Source organism: Hyperolius riggenbachi, chromosome 2, assembly GCF_040937935.1.
Source record: "Hyperolius riggenbachi isolate aHypRig1 chromosome 2, aHypRig1.pri, whole genome shotgun sequence".
Taxonomy (NCBI): domain Eukaryota; kingdom Metazoa; phylum Chordata; class Amphibia; order Anura; family Hyperoliidae; genus Hyperolius; species Hyperolius riggenbachi.
In genome coordinates this window covers 488651204-488671585 of record NC_090647.1, presented here as the reverse complement: position 1 = coordinate 488671585, position 20382 = coordinate 488651204, and the positions used below count along the sequence as shown (strand labels likewise).

General features: G+C 45.5%; 1 long non-coding RNA gene across 2 annotated transcripts in view; it reads left to right on the top strand.

Annotated features, from left to right (window-relative positions):
• The window catches only part of LOC137547146 (uncharacterized), a 39624-nt gene extending 20756 nt beyond the window's left edge, over positions 1-18868 (top strand). For both annotated transcript variants that reach the window (XR_011026504.1, XR_011026503.1), the window contains exons 3-4: positions 17111-17224; positions 18575-18868. This is a non-coding gene — a long non-coding RNA (uncharacterized lncRNA). The remainder of the gene's footprint in view (positions 1-17110; positions 17225-18574) is intronic.
• Positions 18869-20382: the final 1514 nt, after the last annotated feature.

Genomic DNA, 20382 nt, shown 5'->3' with positions numbered 1-20382 from the left:
GGATGTAGAGACTGAGGGCCCTTTTCCACCTGCAATCGCTAGCGTTCACGCTGAACGCTAGCGATTGCTGAATCGCAAAACCGGCGATTCCCCCGACGTTTGCGGCCGCGATTTTGCTATGCTATGCACTGCATAGCAAAATCGCGGCAATTATCGCTCCGCCGCGCGTTCGCGTTCCCCGCAAAAACGAATCGCGGTAGTGGAAATGACCTACCGCGATTCCCATGTTAAAAAGCAAACCGTAGCGATTGTAAAATCGCTAGCGGTTTGCGTTTTTGCGATTCAGCATCGCAAACGCCGCTAGTGGAAAAGGGCCCTGAGGCTGCTTTTTATTCAGTGATTTAGGGCTGGTCTGGTGTCTGGTGTATTCAGGTTTGTTGTTGTACAGCAATATGAAACACTAGGCTAGCTGATAAAAGTGCAATTAGAGGGCAGGCAAGCTGGTAAATATACACAGCATGGTGCAGAGCTTGCCTGGAGGGTCCGTGGGAAAAAAACTCTGTCTGGTCTCTCCCCATTGTTATAATGACTGCATGTGCAGATAAGGTGTTAAACAGGTTGAAAAGTTTTGACAGTCCCTAGACTCCAGGAGGCTGCTTTCTGACTTGTGTGAGAGACTAACAGGGACAACAGTCCTATTACCAGCAACTAGTCTCTGTGTAATGTGGGACTGCAATACAGATTAGCTCTCTGCTCCATCTCCTGCTATTCTCAGTCTCACTCCACTCCTCCTCTCTCTGGGCTAGTGCACGACAAAATCGCAATAGCAATCGCTAGCAATTTGCAAATGCGACTTAATAATTTGGGCTGAGGCTGCCATGATAACGGGCCTCAAGTCTATGTTTCCCCCAGGACAAAAGGTCCCAGTCCTCCCCTGGTAGCAGCATAATGTATGTCTACTGTGTGCTGTGTGTGTATAGTGTGTGCGGTGTGTGTGTGTGTGTGTGTGTGTGTGTGTGTGTGTGTGTGTGTGTGTGTGTGTGTGTGTGTGTGTGTGTGTGTGTGTGTGTGTGCATGCTGCAATAAGTATATTTTATGGTGAAATATACTTATTGCAGCATGTTTTTCAAAAGTTGAAAAAAACGTGAAAATGTAATGTTCCAAATCAGGAGCGTAACTACAAAGCATTGGGCCTTCCCAATGTTTGCACCTTTTCCAGGGGCGTCTCTAGCCATTTTGTCACTCCAGGCGAGAAATCCTGTGGCGCCCCCCGTGATTGCCCTCCACCCCCGTGGTGAACCCCACCCCAAGACCCCCGAAAATCATAATACAGCAGCGTTTCACCAGAAAATCAGAAAATACACTTATTGCGGCATGGGTTCACCAGAAAATAGTTGTAATGCATACAACTATTTTCTGCTGAACCCATGCCGCAATAAGTGCATTTTCTGATTTTCTGGTGAAACGCTGCTGTATTATGATTTTTGGGGGTCTTGGGGTGGGGTTCACCACGGGGGTGGAGGGCAATCACGGGGGGCGCCACAGGATTTCTCGCCTGGAGTGACAAAATGGCTAGATGCTAACTGTATTGGAGCAGGCACACTTCGGTGGAGTGCACTTTGGAATTTCTGCCTTTGGTGCTGGAGAACCTTGTCTTGGCCGGAATGAGATTCACCACAGTTCAAAGGGAACTGGAATTCAAGAGTCAGTCACAAGATTAGACGGGAAGTGTGGCCATTACAATCACATTGACTTCCCACAGTGGCAAGGAGCAGATACAACATAGTGAAGTTGGATCAGCATGGGTTTTTTTTTATTGAAATTCAGCCGTACTCAGGACAACATGATTAGACTTGAAGTGGCTCTTATGCTGGGAATACACCATACAATTTTCTGTTATGCTGGGAATACACGGGTCGTTCCGGCGGCCGATTAGCCGCCGGATCGATCCCAGCCGCGTCCCCGCTTGTCCGCGCGGATCGATTACCGCTTGTCCCCGCTGGCGCTCCTTATCAGCCGCTCAATTCCCTGCCATTGTCCGCTGGCGGGGATTGAGCGGGCGGGGGTCGAGAAGCGCGGTCGGACCAGCTGAATATTATCAGCTGGCCGGATCAGCTGCTCGATACACGGTACAGAAACGTACCGTGTATCCCCAGCATTAGATTTACCTGCCAGATAGATAACATGTTGGAAATTTATCCATCTTAAGCTGAGTACACACGTACGATAACGATCGTTCAAAAACGAACGATAACGACAATTGGACCGATAATCGTGCGCTCCAAATTTTCCAACAATCGTTTTTTGGGACCCAACCCGGCGGATTTTTTCGAAAGATAATCGTTCAATCGTTGCAGTGTGTACAAAGATCGTCCGATAACGCATGTTCTTATTGCCTGTCATAACGTCACTTCCGTTTGCGCACGCATTTTTTAATCGTTCGTCGTTCAGTACTTTATACTTATATCGTTCACGTGTGTACACAATTGTTCATTACGAACGATCTTTTCCGTCTAATTTGAATATCGTGTAAACGTCACGAATCGTTCGTAACGAACGATCTTTATCGGACGTGTATACGAACCTTTACCATCTATTGGCCGAGCAATTAGGCATTGTTCTACTGAGCAGGAGATAAACAGAAATGCACCAGAGATAATGACTATTCTCTACAGAAAATAATCTATTTATGCATTCGAACAGAAAATCTAACAGAAAAATCTAATGCTGGGCATAGACGGTGCGTTTATTCTTATTAATCGAGCCGAAGATGGCTCGATTGATAATTTTCAACAGGTCCGATCACCATGCGGATCGATTCCCCGCTCGATACCCGCGGGCGGACAATAGCAGAAATCGAACGGAAGATAAGGAAGCGCCCGCGGGGACGCGGCGAGAGTCGATTCCGGGGCTAATCGAGCCACCAGATCTAACAGTCTATGCCCAGCATAACAGAAGAATCTAACAGAAAATTGTATGGTGTATTCCCAGCATTATGCTGGTGATACATGGTACATTTTGTACCGTGTATCGAGCTGCATGATAGATTGTGGCGTGCCCCCGCGTGCGGCCGGATCGATTCCCGCTCGTACCTGCGGGCACTTCCTTATCTGCGCTTCGTTTTTTCTTTTGTCCTGCCCGCCGGTATCGAACGCGGAATCGATCCGGCGGGTCATCGGACACGTCTGATATCAATCGAGCCATCAGCGGCTCAATTGATAATAAGAAACTAACCGTGTATGCCCAGCATTAGGATTGTGGCTGTCTGCTCCTCAAATTGAGGACCTTTGTTGGTGGGTATGGGAGGTGGAGCTTTGGGAGTACAGCATTAAGTTAGTTAGGGTTGGGCTTTACCAGAACTTCTGCAGGACATACACGTCTTGCACTTTGTGATAAACCTCTAGCCAGAGACTTCATCAGAGAAGTATAGACAATACTTCAGCAGCCAAAGGAAGGAACCCCAGACCTGTACTTTGTAATGCACCTCATGAAAAACCCTGGATTATATCTTGTATGTGGTCATGACATTTTTTTTTAGGGATTACAATGATGGCCCTGACCACAACAGAACTTGGCAGAGAGGGAGAATATTGGCATCACAAAATCTCAGAAATGAGTCTACTGACGTGGCTGTTCTATTTGGTGTGCGCAGTCTGTTATTTTTAGATGTTGCCCAAGGCATTTGTTCTTTTAGATGGCCTAAAGACACCTTGTGAAGAATAGAATCATGGTCTCTTACATGCCTAAGTCTGCTGAAATCCCCATTTTAAAAATTCACATAGGAACAACCCCTCTGTATCTGGGGTGCCAAAAAGGGAAAATTTCATAAGTGCCCTCAGGGATAATCTTGCATGTAAGACAGAGTAGAAAAAAGGACAAGAATACATTCATGTGTTGTACAGGAAGTAATGATTCAAGAAATCATTGGTACATGCCTGTTTACCTTCTGTGTTAGATTTGAAAAAGACATCAATCAGCCTCCAGTCAACTTTGGGCCGACAACAGACTCACTGCCTTTAGTCCTTCATATGCAGTACATGCGTCAGGCACTCACAAAATATCAACAATAGGAAAGCTGCGGGTCCTGATGGTATGCAAGGACGTGTGCTCCAGGCCTGCGCTGGCCAACTAACGGAAGTTTTTAAACAGGCATTCAACCTCTCTCTCTCTCTCTCTCTCCTTGGATGTAGTCCCCTCATGCCTTAACCACTTGAGGACCGTGGGCTTTATCCCCCTTAAGGACCAGGCACTTTTTTTCCATTCAGACCACTGCAGCTTTCACGGTTTATTGCTCGCTCATACAACCTACCACCTAAATGAATTTTGGCTCCTTTTCTTGTCACTAATAAAGCTTTCTTTTGGTGCTATTTGATTGCTGCTGCGATCTTTACTTTTTATTATATTCATCAAAAAAGACATGAATTTTGTCAAAAAAATGATTTTTTTAACTTTCTGTGCTGATATTTTTCAAATAAAGTAAAATTTCTGTATACATACAGAGCGAACAATGTGGACAAACATGTTTTTGATTAAAAAAAACCCATTCAGCGTATATTTATTGGTTTGGGTAAAAGTTATAGCGTTTACAAACTATGGTGCAAAAAGTGAATTTTCCCGTTTTCCAGCATCTCTGCCTTTTCTGACCACCTGACATGTTTCATAATGGGGCTAGAATTCCAGGATAGTATAAATACCCCCCAAATGACCCCATTTTGGAAAGATGACATCCCAAAGTATTCACTGAGAGGCATAGTGAGTTCATAGAAGATATTATTTATTGTCACAGGTAAGCGGAAAATGACACTTTGTGACCGAAAAAAAAAAAAAAAAGTTTCCATTTCTTCTAACTTGCGACAAAAAAAAAATTAAATCTGCCACGGACTCACTATGCTCCTCTCTGAATACCTTGAAGTGTCTACTTTCCAAAATGAGGTCATTTGTGGGGTGTGTTTACTGTCCTGACATTTTGGGGGGGGTGCTAAATTGTAAGCACCCCTGTAAAGCCTAAAGGTGCTCATTGGACTTTGGGCCCCTTAGCGCAGTTAGGCTGCAAAAAAGTGCCACACATGTGGTCTTGCCGTATTAAGGAGAAGTAGTATAATGTGTTTTGGGGTGTATTTTTACACATACCCATGCTGGGTGGGAGAAATCTCTCTGTAAATGACAATTGTTTGATTTTTTTTTTTACACACAATTGTCCATTTACAGAGAGATTTCTCCCACTCAGCATGGGTATGTGTAAAAATACACCCCAAAACACATTATTCTACTTCTCCTGAGTACGGCGATACCACATGTATGGCACTTTTTAGCACCCTAACTGCGCTAAGGGGCCCAAAGTCCAATGAGTACCTTTAGGATTTCACAGGTCATTTTTGTTTCAAAACTACTCCTCACGGTTTAGGGCCCCTAAAATGCCAGGGCAGTATAGGAACCCCACTAATGACCCCATTGTAGAAAGAAGACACCTCAAGGTATTCCGTTAGGAGTATGGCGAGTTCATAGAAGATTTTATTTTTTGTCGCAAGTTAGCGGAAATTGATTTTAATTGTTTTTTTTCACAAAGTGTCATTTTCCGCTAATTTGTGACAAAAAATAAAATCTTCTATGAACTCACCATACTCCTAACGGAATACCTTTGGGTGTCTTCTTTCTAGAATGGGGTCATTTGTGGGGTTCCTATACTGCCCTGGCATTTTAGGGGCCCTAAACCGTGAGGAGTAGTCTTGAAACCAAATGTCGCAAAATGACCTGTAAAATCCTAAAGGTACTCATTGGACTTTGGGCCCCTTAGTGCACTTGGGGTGTAAAAAAGTGCCACACATGTGGTACCGCCGTACTCAAGAGAAGTAGTATAATGTGTTTTGGGGTGTATTTTTACACATACCCATGCTGGGTGGGAGAAATATCTCTGTAAATGACAATTGTTTGATTTTTTTTACACACAATTGTCCATTTACATGAGATTTCTCCGACCCAGCATGAATATGTGTAAAAATACACCCCAAAACACATTATACTACTTTCCCTGAGTACGGCGGTACCACATGTGTGACATTTTTTTGCAGCCTAGGTGCGCTAAGGGGTCCAACGTCCTATTCACAGGTCATTTTGAGGCATTTGTTTTCTAGACTACTCCTCACGGTTTAGGGCCCCTAAAATGCCAGGGCAGTATAGGAACCCCACAAGTGACCCCATTTTAGAAAGAAGACACCCCAAGGTATTCCATTAGGTGTATGGTGAGTTCATAGAAGATTTTATTTTTTGTCACAAGTTAGTGAAAAATGACACTTTGTGTAAAAATAACAATAAAAATCAATTTCCGCTAACTTTTGACAAAAAATAAAATCTTCTATGAACTCGTCATACACCTAACAGAATACATTGGGGTGTCTTTTTTCTAAAATGGGGTCACTTTGTGGGGTTCCTATACCGCCCTGGCATTTTACAGGCCCAAAACCATGAGTAGTCTGGAAACCAAATGTCTCAAAATGACTGTTCAGGGGTATAAGCATCTGCAAATTTTGATGACAGGTGGTCTATGAGGGGGCGAATTTTGTGGAACCGGTCATATGCAGGGTGGCCTTTTAGATGACAGGTTGTATTGGGCCTGATCTGATGGATAGGAGTGCTAGGGGGTGACAGGAGGTGATTGATGGGTGTCTCAGGGGGTGGTTAGAGGGGAAAATAGATGCAATCAATGCACTGGGGAGGTGATCGGAAGGGGGTCTGAGGGGGATCTGAGGGTTTGGCCAAGTGATCAGGAGCCCACACGGGGCAAATTAGGGCTTGATCTGATAGGTAGGTGTGCTAGGGGGTGACAGGAGGTGATTGATGGGTGTCTCAAGGTGTGATTAGAGGGGGGAATAGATGCAAGCAATGCACTGGCGAGGTGATCAGGGCTGGGGCCTGAGGGCGTTCTGAGGGTGTGGGCGGGTGATTGAGTGCCCTAGGGGCAGATAGGGGTCTAATCTGATAGGTAGCAGTGACAGGTGGTGATAGGGGGTGATTGATGGGTAATTAGTGGGTGTTTAGGGTAGAGAACAGATGTAAACACTGCACTTGGGAGGTGAGCTGACGTCGGATCTGCGGGCGATCTATTGGTGTGGGTGGGTGATCAGATTGCCCGCAAGGGGCAGGTTAGGGGCTGATTGATGGGTGGCAGTGACAGGGGGTGATTGATGGGTGGCAGTGACAGGGGGTGATTGATGGGTGATTGACAGGTGATCAGTGGGTTATTACAGGGAAGAACAGATGTAAATATTGCACTGGCGAATTGATAAGGGGGGGTCTGAGGGCAATCTGAGCGTGTAGGCGGGCGATTGGGTGCCCGCAAGGGGCAGATTAGGGTCTGATCTGATGGGTAACAGTGACAGGTGGTGATAGGGGGTGATTGATGGGTGATTGATGGGTAATTAGTGGGTGTTTAGGGTAGAGAACAGATGTAAACACTGCACTTGGGAGGTGATCTGACGTCGGATCTGCGGGCGATCTATTGGTGTGGGTGGGTGATCAGATTGCCCGCAAGGGGCAGGTTAGGGGCTGATTGATGGGTGGCAGTGACAGGGGGTGATTGATGGGTGATTGATGGGTGATTGACAGGTGATTGACAGGTGATCAGGGGGATAAATGCATACAGCACACAGGGGGGGGGAGGGGGGTCTGAGGAGAATCTGAGGGGTGGGGGTGATCAGGAGGGGGCAGGGGGGATAGAAAAAAAGGGTTGACAGAAAGTGACAGGGAGTGATTGATGGGTGATTAGGGGGGTGATTGGGTGCAAACAGGGGTCTGGGGGGTGGGCAGGGCTGGGTCTGAGGGGTGCTGTGGGCGATCTGGGGCAGGGGGGGAGGAAATCAGTGTGCTTGGGTGCGACATAGGGTGGCTGCAGCCTGCCCTGGTGGTCCCTCAGACATTGGGACCACCAGGGCAGGAGGCAGCCTGTATAATACACTTTGTAAACATTACAAAGTGTATTATACACTTTGTATGCGGCGATCCGGGTGCTAGTAACCCGCCGGCGCTTCCGAACGGCCGGCGGGTTACAGCGCGAGGTGGGCGGAGCCAGTACCCGGCGGCCGATCGCGTCACGAATGACGCGATCGCGCCGCCCATGCCCCTACAAGGACCGCCGCCATTTGTCAATACGGCGGTCCTTGTGGGGTCCACTTCCCGGCCGCCAATTGTCTATACGGCGGTCGGGAAGTGGTTAAAGAGAGTCTGAAGCGAGAATAAATCTCGCTTCAGACCTCATAGATAGCAGGGGCATGTGTGCCCCTGCTAAAGCGCCGCTATCCCGCGGCTTAACGGGGGCCCCTTCACCCCCAAATCTCCTCCGTACATCGCAGAATCTCTTCCGCATTGGGGCAGGGCTAACCGCCGCAGCCCTGCCTCCCGCGCGTCTATCAGATGCGTACCTCCGCCTCTCCCCCGCCCCTCTCAGTCTTCCTTTACTGAGAGGGGCGGGGGAGAGGCAGCGATGCGCGTCTGATAGATGCGCTGAGAGGCAGGGCTGCAGCCGTTATCCCTGCCTCCAAGAAGAGCAAAATTTACGACCAATTTGTTCGTTGATTTTGTTTTCAAGGAGAAGGGTACAGATTCCAGGAGCAGCTCACCATCACTTTAAAAACTTCCATTTATTCCAACATCATTAAAAATGACAAACTTAGCACACTGTTAATAATAATATACTTATCAGGCACATCAGCAAATATAGAGGTGCAGAGGATGAGTCGACGGCCGTTTCGCCCCCACTTAGGGCTTTCTCGAGACCGAACACCCCCTTTCCCGTGGAGAGTCAGGCTATGTACTGATGCACCAGCTCCAATTGCCCCCAGGTGCGTCCCCAACGCACCCGCCCCACATGCTTGCCATCCAATCCACGCATCTCTACTTGTCTAAACATTGTGGACTCACCTGTCCTGTATTAACAGTAAGGGTTAAGCCAATGGGAATCCGGAACACGGCGCCGCCGTCCCCAGCCCACCCTATCACTGCCGCTTCCGTATCAGGCCGGATGTCCGGCCACCCCCAGCGCTGGTGCGTAATGCGCTCCAGCTGCGTGTCTCAAAGAATGCTACGTGAGGACGTACATTGCATATCCTCAAGATGTCGGAGAGGATGCAATGCTGCCATCTAATGGTCAATTTTGATAACACACCCAACCAAAAGGGGCTTTCAAGGTAAAGGGAAATACATGGCATATTAAGGACGGCAATACAAAAAATGTGGGGAAAATATATGACAATAACAGAGCTGGCCCCACCCACACAGCCCCCCTCTCCACAAAAGACATACATATACCAAAAAGCATTGGAACAACACACTGCTCTTCCACCAAATAACTGTTAAAAACAATCACAGTCATCAAGGAATCATTTAGTGAAATTCAATAGCTGGATAATTCAATTAAATATCTCTTAACCATAAATATATTACTCTGTAAATTCCTTATTAGGTAGTCTCAAACCGTGACCAGTCTGGGAGTAATCCCCCATCCCACTTATGTCACTTCTTATCATTGCACTACCCATTGCAAACTGCCATTTCGGAAAAAGGAGAGAAAAGAGGATAGATAACAATAATGTGGTAAGGATAAATGGATCCGGCTATTATAGACTCAAAATTGGGTAGACTACTCGGGTCAGAACGTACTGTACCCTTAGATCCACCATTATCATTGTACTACCTGCAACCCATTTACCACAGAAATTAGTAACGTCTATATGCACTAATACATCAACATTTCTTAACAAGTGGTTGTCATCAATCTGAGACCTCTTAGAGTGGACAAACCGCTCCGAGTCCCAATTATCATTATACAACCCACACCAGATTACAAAAAACACTGCCATATCTAATTTATCATTGAAGCCCATCGGCCCCTCTGTTTGCAGCCTCATGATCCATCTACTTTCAATTTGGAGAAGCTGACGTTCCAAGTCCACACCTCCTCTGACACTTGGTACTATCTTATCGATCCCAAATAACCTCAAGCAGTCCGCATCAGAGTTGTGCTGTTCCCTAACATGGTTTATTAATCTCTTAGCCCCCCTGCCATTCCTGACCGACTTATGATGCTCCGAAAATCTCTCCTTCATGGCCCTTGTTGTTTTTCCTACATAGATGAAGTTGCATGGACATATTACTGCATAGACAGTCATTTCAGTGGAACAGTTGAAAAAATATCTACTTCTATACATTTTACCCATATGTGTGAAGCTATCACCTCGCCTCACAAATCTGCAAAAGATACAATTGGTACAGGGGTACATTCCTACCACTTTGGACTTATTCAACCAAGTTCTCTCTTGTGGTGTGTGAAACTCACTCCTGACAAGCTCATCCTTAATGTTTTTACACCTTTTGAAGGAAATGCAGGGCAGCTCCCCACACCTCCCCTGCAAAAGGGGATCTGTTTGTAGGATACTCCAATTTTTCTTCACCGAGTTCGCTATCAAATCACCCAGTGGTGAATGTGAAAAATGCATGAAGAAACAGTTCCTTCTCTTTTTTGTGCTCGGTTGCAGGAGTGATGATCTTTGCACTTGATGTACACGGTTCTCAGCAGACCTCAACGTCTGTTCTTTATATCCTCTCTGTGCGAACCGACCCCTGACCTCAGTAATTTGTCTAATTCCCTCCTGTTCCTCAGAGTTGTTGCGTTTCATCCGCAACATCTGGCTATATGGCAGACTGTTTTTCAATTTCTCCGGGTGATAGCTTTCACCATGTAGAACCATCTCAGAGGCAGTTTCCTTCCTGTGTGTTCTTGTAGTGATCCTGTTATTTACTATCTCAATTCTTAAATCCAGGAAATCCAATTGGTGCCCCCCCCCCCCACACTGAAGTCAGGTGGAGGTTGACATCATTATGGTTAAGTGTTGTCACCCAGTTCTCAAAATCTGTCTGTTCCCCCTCCCAGATGATCAGGATATCATCAATATATCTGGCCCAGAGGCGGACCCGAGCGGCAACTCCCCCCCTCCCGGAAAAAACCTGATTCAACTCCCAGCGCCCCATGAAGAGGCTGGCAAACGTGGGGGCCACAGGGGTCCCCATCGCTGTGCCAACCTCCTGATGGTACCACTGGCCGTCGAAGAGGAAGGAGTTCCCGGTCAGGACCGCCCCCAGGCCAGCCATGATGAATCCGACCACCTCGGGGTTTTCTTGTAATGCTGGTAAAAAGGACCTCACTGCTGCTAGACCATCTTCATGACGAATCCTACTGTATAGAGAGGTTACATCCACACTTGCCAGATGAAAACTATCTTCCCATTTTATTTCTTGTAATCTATTCAATACATGTGTCGTATCAAGCAAAAAGGACGGTAGGGCCTCTACTAATGGTCTTAATTTGTAATCCAAAAATTGCGAAAGGTTCTCAAAGACCGAACCAATTGCCGAGCAAATTGGTCGGCCTGGTGGACAGACCATGTTCTTATGCACCTTAGGTATACAGTACCATATTGGTTTTCTAGGGTGTGTAGGAATCAACTTATTGGCCGAGCTCCAGGTCATGGCCCCTTCCTCAACTGCTGTTCTTAAAATTCGTTTTAGCGTAAGGAGGTGCTTCTCGGTCGGGTCACCTTTCAATTTCCTATATGTGACCCCATCCTCCAACTGATTTTTACATTCTTTTACATACATCGACACCGGCCACAACACGATGTTGCCCCCTTTATCAGAGGGTTTAATTACGACCTCCCTTTGCTCTTTAAGCCATTTCAATGATGCCCTTTCCTCCCTCGTCAAATTTGGTTCCATTCTTGGGTATAATAAGGCCTTTACGTCCTGTTTAACTCTATTGTAAAAGAGATCCAACGCTGAGCCAGGGGTAAGTTGTGGGTTAAATCTGGATCCTAATCCAATACATGGTGGTACTTCCAGTCCCAGATGTGATGACACCATTCTCTCTGACCCCTCCATTTCACATACATCTCTTATCCAACCCTGCTCTTCACTAGTGAACTCTTCACTCAGAATCATTGGAATTGTAACCTCTTTTGCTGGTACTGGTTCTTTATATAATCCCAGTCTTTTTTGTGATTCAAAGTATCTATAGCATGCTATTTTACGAACATTTTTGAACAACTCCACCTCAAATTCCACTTCATCAAAATCTACCGTCGGACAAAAGTTGAGTCCTTTCCTAAGTAGGGACATACAAGATTCGCTCAACGTCAGTTCAGAAAGATTGATTATATCTAAACTCTGTTGTGTCGTCTCTCTGATCGTCTCAACTCCTTTTGATCCCAGGTTATTTGATTCTTTTTCAGGATTCCCCTGCCACTTCCCTTGCTTGTTGGGCCTTCTGGTCCTCCTACTGCGCCTACTGGGTCTGCATCCTCCAAAGGGAAATCCTCCTCTGAGCCAGATCGATCGTCAGGACTCGTATTGGGGCTTCCAAACCAAGCCGACTGCGGAGAGCTATCCCCCGACTCTGGAATGGACCCCCTAGGGTTCTTTTTGGGATTGGCTGGGTTTTTCGGATTCCTCGGGTTCTTAGGATTTTTAGGGTATTCCCTCGGGGGACGTCTTGGTGGTACTCTCGGATTATGCCATTTGCCTCCTCTCGGGCGATACCCTGAATCATCCACATTCCGCCAATCAAAAGCGCGCTTCAATTGGTAATCCATTTTGTCCCTCAGGAATTTGTCATTCTTTTCCTTTTTGACTTGTTCTTGGATATTCACAAGTTGCTGTTTGAATCGCTCAAGACATTTAGTCAAATGTGCTTCATCCGTTTTTTCAATGATGGCTGCTTTAATACTGGAAATCTCCCCCTCAATCTCCTCATAGTCCAGTTGGTTTTCTTCCAGGACCACCTCTTGGAATTTCAACGTGAATTCCTGCATAAGCGTTTCACATTTGATCCTTGATGACTGTCTGACCCTAGCTTGGGCCAGCCTCTTAATTATACGTATGCCCCTTGGGGCCCTCTGCACCTCTATGTACTGTTTAAGGAAGACTATAGTCCAATATTTCCTTATTTCCTTTTCCAAAGCTCGCAATAGCTTGTGTTCAAGGACAGGCACACTAAACGCGGTCCATAACACATCCATTTTTTTCTCAAACAATGGTCCTTCTATTAATGCTGCATGTGCCATAATGGTATACTCTCATAAATTCAAAATCTCTAGTGCAACTACTAGCCACAGAAAAAAGGCAGCAAGGTTTGTAAATTTGTTTCAGGTAGAGAAAAAAAGTGGCGAGTGCACTCAAGTTAGGATCCACTGTAATAACTTCAACAATAGTGGTGCATCAACCGGATACAATTGCATAGATTATTCATTGTTTTCAAGGAGAAGGGTACAGATTCCAGGAGCAGCTCACCATCACTTTAAAAACTTCCATTTATTCCACACTGAGTGTTCCCTGATGACGGCGCAAGGCCGAAACCGGTAGGAACTGGAGACTGGGCAACTTATATGAGATCGTTTTTGGATTTTAAATGTGTACTGGGTTACACTATATGCTTTTAACTACTAAGGGTCCCTGTCAAAAGGACCCTGGAAGTAAGTCATTGTATATGTGATGTAGATTCAGCTTCTAATAAATGTTTATATGTTTCTTGGATGGAGAAATGACCTTTCTCGATTTATTTCTGGTGATGGTCACTATGGAAACATGATTTTGAGCACTGTGGGGTTACTGCAGATGCCGATCTGAGTACCAAGCGCTGTGGATTTGTATGCAATTTTTCTTGGAACCGATTGTGGATGTGGTTGATCCTGAGCAGCTGGTGGAACATACACATGAGATAAAGATTGGATCAGCGCCTGTATATACTACAAAATACAACACCGCCTCTACTTTTTGAGGAAACTAAGTAGCACTAACCTTCCACAGAAGCTGCTGGTTAATTTCTACAGATGCACTATAGAAAATGTTTTTGACCAAACTCAGAGCCGGGACAAGGTCCTCCAGCACCCAAGGCTGAGACAGCAAAGTGCGCCCCTCCATCCCTCCCACCCCAGCCGTCACACACTGATTGCTATTACACTAAGAGGTGCCCCAAGACCCCCAACACCTTAATCTCTTGTTATCTGGCTTGCAGTCACTGTCATGTATCCCCTTTTCTTATTTTTTTCTGCTTCAAACACAATTGGGAAATGATAGCTGAGTGAGTTGTGCGCCCCCTCCTACACTACGCCCTGAGGCTGGAGCCTCGGCCCGGCTCTGCTGCATGACGGCCTGGTACAACAGCTGCACCAAGGCTGCTGGAGAAGCCCTGCAGCAAGTTGTTAAAACAGAAGATATTATTGGCAATGAACTGCCATCACTGGAACTCTTGTATAAGACTCGCTGTATGAGAAGGGCCAAAAACATCATCAAGGACAACACTCACCCCAGAAACACCTTGTTTGAACTCCTTCCATTAGGTTTGACATTCTAAGATCAATCTGCACACAGACAGACTGAAAACCAGCTTTTTCCCATCTACCATAAACTTCATAAACCCTGAATCCTCTCAGAAATAATTTACAGGGTACAAATTGTTTAAATATTTAAAATACCTGGCAATAAAGTGCTTGAATCTATAGCTACAAAATGAATTGTAAAATGATTTGCTTATGAGATCCATGACTGATTCAGCAAACCTACTGTAGCTTTATTAAAAACTGTAGTTAGGTTGCAAACATTTGCAGCCCTTCCCAAGGAGTTTAGCAGACCACCGTTAGGACTGCTATACAGTTAGTGGCAATTCATCAGTAAGACCCTTCACAAACGCATGGAGGGTTATCAACCAGCCACCTCAGCCGTGTGTAGAAGGCTTAAATGTAGCATTCCCCTATTTTCATGGTAGACCTCCCACACCCTTTCCAAACATCACATATTCTTACACTCTGACTCTGTACTACCATATCATATCAACCAACTCTCTGACCCTGTTCTGACAGTTACAACCCTCATCTCAGTCAACCCTCTGACGCAATTCCCAATTATTCCAACAACACTTTTAGACTATAAAACCCTGCATGTCATTTCTGGGCCTTCCTCTCATAAGTTTAAAACTGCACAGGAGCATTATTTGGTTCCTGAAACCAATAAGGAGTTTGAGGATGTCCACTTGGGTGTGGACACCTTTTGAAAATATTTTATACAGCTAAAAGAATCCATTTGCAGTGAATGGATAAGAACGGTTAATGCTTTTGTCACACTTGGAAAAATGTATTACTATTGTGAGGTTTATTTAGCATTGACTTCAGCAGCTTTTTTAGTGTATATAGTCATGTCACAAACTGTTCCTCAGAGGAGCTCACAATGTAATGCCTACAATAGCCAGTCATTGTCTTTTGAATATCAATTAACCTGCCTATATGTTTTTGGGACGTCGGAGGGAACCAGTGTATATAGAAGACGAAACAGGCAATTTCAGCATGGGGGTGGGGGGTGGGGTGCACTACATCACCGTATTGATAAAGTTGGAACCAATTCTCCCACGCTCAGGTTTCAGTAAGGTTGTTGGCTCTCAGTGCCCTCATACAGTATTACCTATACCTTACTATGTACTATATACTTCCAGCAATTGTGGTTTTTATAAAGATCCATCAAAATGTGAATATTCTATGACGATGTACCAAAACCAGTAGGAGATTTCACCCTTTTTCTTTCTTTCTAAATGTAAATTAAGACTGGTCAGGTATATCTGTCTGTCATGAGTAAAGGCTCATACACACATCTAACGTGCACAACCAACACAAGGTTTGTTCAGTAACATTCGAATTATACTCTAAATAGTTGATGACTCAAATTATGTTGTCTGCCACTTGCATCGAAAACCTAAGGTGGCCATACACTGATAGATTTGCAGCAGATTCGACCATCAGATAGATTTCTGTCAGATGCCTGTCAGGTCGAATCTGACAGGAATCTATCTGATGTGTGCCACACACTAGGAACAGATTTCCAATACATTTCAGAATGAAATCTATTGGAAATGGGAAATCTATTAAAAATTGATCTAAAGGCGTTACTGCACCACTAGATCCAATGCAACTCTATGGGCCATCGCCTGCTGCCAGCAGCAGATAGACCTAGATTTTCCATCCGGTCAGATCAAATCGATTGAAATCAGCCGCAAATTCGATCAAACGCTGAAATCGACCAATGTATGGGCCCCTTAAAGAGAACCCGAGGTGTGTTTAAAGAATGTTATCTGCATACAGAGGCTGGATCTGCCTATACAGCCCAGCCTCTGTTGCTATCCCAAACCCCACTAAGGTCCTCTTGCACTCTGCAATCCCTCATAAATCACAGCCGTGCTGTGAGGCTGTGTTTACATCTGTAGTGTCAGTCTCAGCTGCTCCCCCGCCTCCTGCATAGCTCCGGTCCCTGCCCCCGTCCCTTCTCTCCAATCAGCAGGGAGGGAAGGGATGCAGGCGGGGACTGGAGTTCTGCAGGAGGAGGGGAGAGCAGCAGACTGACACTATAGAGATAAACACAGCCAGCTCTGACAAGCTGTTTGTCAGCAGCGTGGCTGTGATTTATGAGGGATTGCAGAGTGCAGGGGGACCTTAGGGCGGTTCGCGATAGCAACAGAGGCTGGGCTGTATAGGCAGATCCAGCCTCTGTATGCAGATAATATTCTTCAAACCCACCTCAGGTTCTCTTTAAGGATTGTGGCTATCTGATCCTGAAATTGAGGACCTTTGTAGGTGGGTAAGGTAGGTGGACGTTTGGAAGTACTGCATTCAGTTAGTTTGGGTGGGAGAAGGGATAAGATGGCATTGGGCTGGAAGGACCTTTTCCCACATATAGCTGAAGTGCATCCTCAGTGAGCAGTTACCTAGCAGAAATCTCTAACCAGTTCATCAGAGAAGTGTAGGCAGTACTTCAGCATCCAGTACAAAAGAAGAAACACCAGACCTGAACTTTGCAATGGACCCCATGAGAAGCCCTGGATTGTATCTTGTATGGGGCCATGAAAAGGTTTAGGGATTACAAAGATGGCCCTGACCATAACTCAACTTGGCAGAGAGCAGAATATTGGCGTCACAAAATCTCAGAAATGGGTCTACTGACGTGGCTGTTCTATTTGGTGTGCGTAGTTTTTTTTGTCTTTGTTATTTTTAGATGTTGCCCAAGGCATTGGTGCTACTCTTCTTTTTATTTAGATGGCCTAAAGAAACCTTGCAATAAATAGAATCTTGGTCTCTTACATTCTTAGGTCTGCTGAAATCCCCATTCTGAAAAGTCACATGAAAACAGCCTCTCTGCATCTGGGGCACATAAGGGAAAAATGTCTTAAGTGCCCTGAAGGAGAATCTTGCACGCAAGACTAGTAAGTCGAAAAAGGACAAGAATACATTTATTTGTTGTACAGGAAGTAATGATGATTCAAGAAATAAGTGGTAGGAGCCTACATAGCTATACTGTATAATGAATTGTAAAAACAAATTATTTGCTTATGATTAAGGCATACTTTTTTAATAATTGTATGCGACAATGTGCACATAAGCCTAAGTTCACAGTGTGAGCTGTGTTGCGTTCCCTGTAAAAACACAATGTAACGCGATGGAAGGAAAAGTTGCATCAAAGCCAATAAAAAATATGCTTCACTGCCACCGTTAATGTGTGCGTCATGCAGTAATGCACTGCGTTGGGATACCGTAGTCCATTGGATTACATTGCACCGGATGCACCCTGAATGTTACAGACTTATAATAGCAGTGCAATTTTCTGTGTTAAATTCCATCACATCGCACTGCAACACCCCACTGTGAACTTAGCAGCAGGGCTGTGGAGTCGGTACAAAAATCTTCCGACTCCAACTCCTCAGTGTATGAAACCACGACTCCGACTCCAACTCCAACTCAGACTCCGGGTACCCAAAATGGCTCCAACTCAGACTCCTTAGCCTAACAGGGCTGTGCATTTTGTACAAAAATCATCAGACTCCCGACTCCTCAGTTTATGAAATCAACGACTCAGACTCCAACTCCGACTCTGGGTGCCCAAAATTGCCCCAACTCCAACTCAGACTCCACAGCCCTGCTTAGCAGGTCTCTTTTACACCAGAAGTTAAACTGATGTGTTTTACCTTTCCATAGCAGTGCATTGTGAAAAAGCATATAGAGGGAACTGACTGAGCCAAAGAAAAACATGGACATTACTTTAAAAATCAGTCATCCTTAGAACTGAGGGCAACTGGATAAAGGGCAACTGTAACGAGAGGGATCTTGTGGCTGCCATATTTATTTCCTTCTAATCAATAACAGTTGCCTGGCAGCCATGCTGGCCTATTCGGCTGCAGTAGTGTCTGAACACCAAAAATAAGCATGCAGCTAATCTTGTCAGATCTGAAAATCTCAGAACCCCCCCCCCCCCCAGCTGTTACGGATCTACAAGTCCCACTATGCATTTGCCTTTATGAGTCATGACTGTGGCTGTCAGACTCCTGCAATGCATTGTGGGACTTGTAGTTCCTTAACAGCTGGAGGGCCAAGTTTGCCCATGCCTGGGCTAGGTAGACACTATGCAGTTTTCTGACAGATTTACAATACCAGTTGCCTTACAGTCCTGCTGCTCCTCTGCCTCTTATGCTAGGTACACACAATGCAATTTTCTGACAGATTTACTGTCAAATAAATTATTTCCAAGCACTTTTTGAAATGCTTTTTTTTTTTTAAAGGACTCTTGGTGTGAATCAGCCCTAAACCGTAAACAAGGAAAAGAACTGATGAGTCATTGATGACGAAACCGGTAGGGCGGAGCCTCAGGCGCAGTGTGCGGAGACGCTGGATACGAACGGCAGCAGTGGGGACGTCTAACTTTTAAATGCACATTTAATCCTGATGACATGTGAGTGCAATACTGTTGTTTTTATACACATATTAAACGGAATTACGCTATGGAGGCCTGTTTCTGAGTTCTTTAAGGTGGAGTGCTGTTCGGTCAGGGTGGATAGCCCAAACAAGCGATTGTAGCTGGTCAATACTGGATCAGCCATAGAAGCTGGTGAGCGTGCATTTTTCTCATTTCCACGGTGGTGGAGACACGAGTGGGGAGCTACATACTGAGCACTTGTGGTGATTATATGGAAGTTGAAACAGGGTCACGCTATGTTTCTACTGCTTTTATTTTGAGTGACATCTAGGAAGAAGGTGGTTCATGAGAAAGGTGGATTGCATCTCTTCACTTCATAAACCGCTTATGCTGATTTGTCAATTGATCAGCCAATCCTGTTGGTAAGGGTGTTTTGACATCTATTTGTGGAATCAATCAAGCTGGTGTTGGAGTAATCTGAACTGTGTGAACTGCTGTTGTATAAAGTGCAGATTGAAGTATCAGCACAGAATGGCAACACTGGGACATTAATGTATGCTAGTTATTAGAGATGTTGCGAACTGTTCGCTCGGCGAACATCTCTGGGGCTTTTACTACTTCCGGGTCGCTCTGACCCGGAGTAGTACGCCTGCGCTGCCCGGCAAAGCGCGTCCTAGATCGCGCTCCTGTTGCCGGGCACTCTCTGCGCATGTGCGTGACGTCGTTCATGACGTCACGCACATGCGCAGAGAGTGCCCGGCAACAGGAGCGCGATCTAGGACGCGCTTTGCCGGGCAGCGCAGGCGTACTACTCCGGGACAGAGCGACCCGGAAGTAGTAAAAGCCCCATGCTTTCAGAGATGTTCGCCAGCGAATGGTTCGGGAACCGTTCGCTACATCTCTACTAGTTATATGTGCTCTGTGTGCTGGACTATTCATAGAATTTACATACTATTCGCATATTATTTATATTATTGGAAGTAGGTAATGTTGAGCGCTACACCTATGCATCATATGGTGCAAGGAAAAGAACACACTGCCCTTGCTTCCAACCACTGCACTTGCTCTCAGTATGAAAGCAATACAAATTAAGTGTTGTTTCAAAGTCATGATGATCACACGACTTTGCCCTTCACGGTAAGTTTATATTAGAACCAGTTGGCCTAAGCCCATTTAAAAACGGGCTCTAGGTCTTTTCATGCTGTCACCGCCGCCAGTCTGTGCGCATGCGCCCATCTGCCCCGCTTACGCCCACCCATCCACCGCGCACACTCACCCGTCCGCCCAGTTCCCTGGCCCCGTCCTCCTGTCCGTCCTGCACATGTGCAGTACCACAACACAGGGACAGAATGACGCAGGGACACCGGCAGTTTTATTATATAGGATATTCATGTTGATCTGTCTCTACCTACGGTGGGGCATGCGAATGTCAGAATTGGAACATGAAGTAATGGGGCAAGGGATAACCCAGCCTGATGAACTACATTTTCTTTGACCACCAAAATTCATCAGATTTGTAATAAAGAAATAAAAAATAAAATTTAAAAAAAGTGCCTAAAAAGTAGTTAGCCAGAAGTGGCCACCATTACTTTACTCTTCAATGGGACTCAATGGTGTTGACAATAGTCTTGTAAAATAAGGCTAAAGTAAGCAAAATGGTGAATGTAGTGAAAT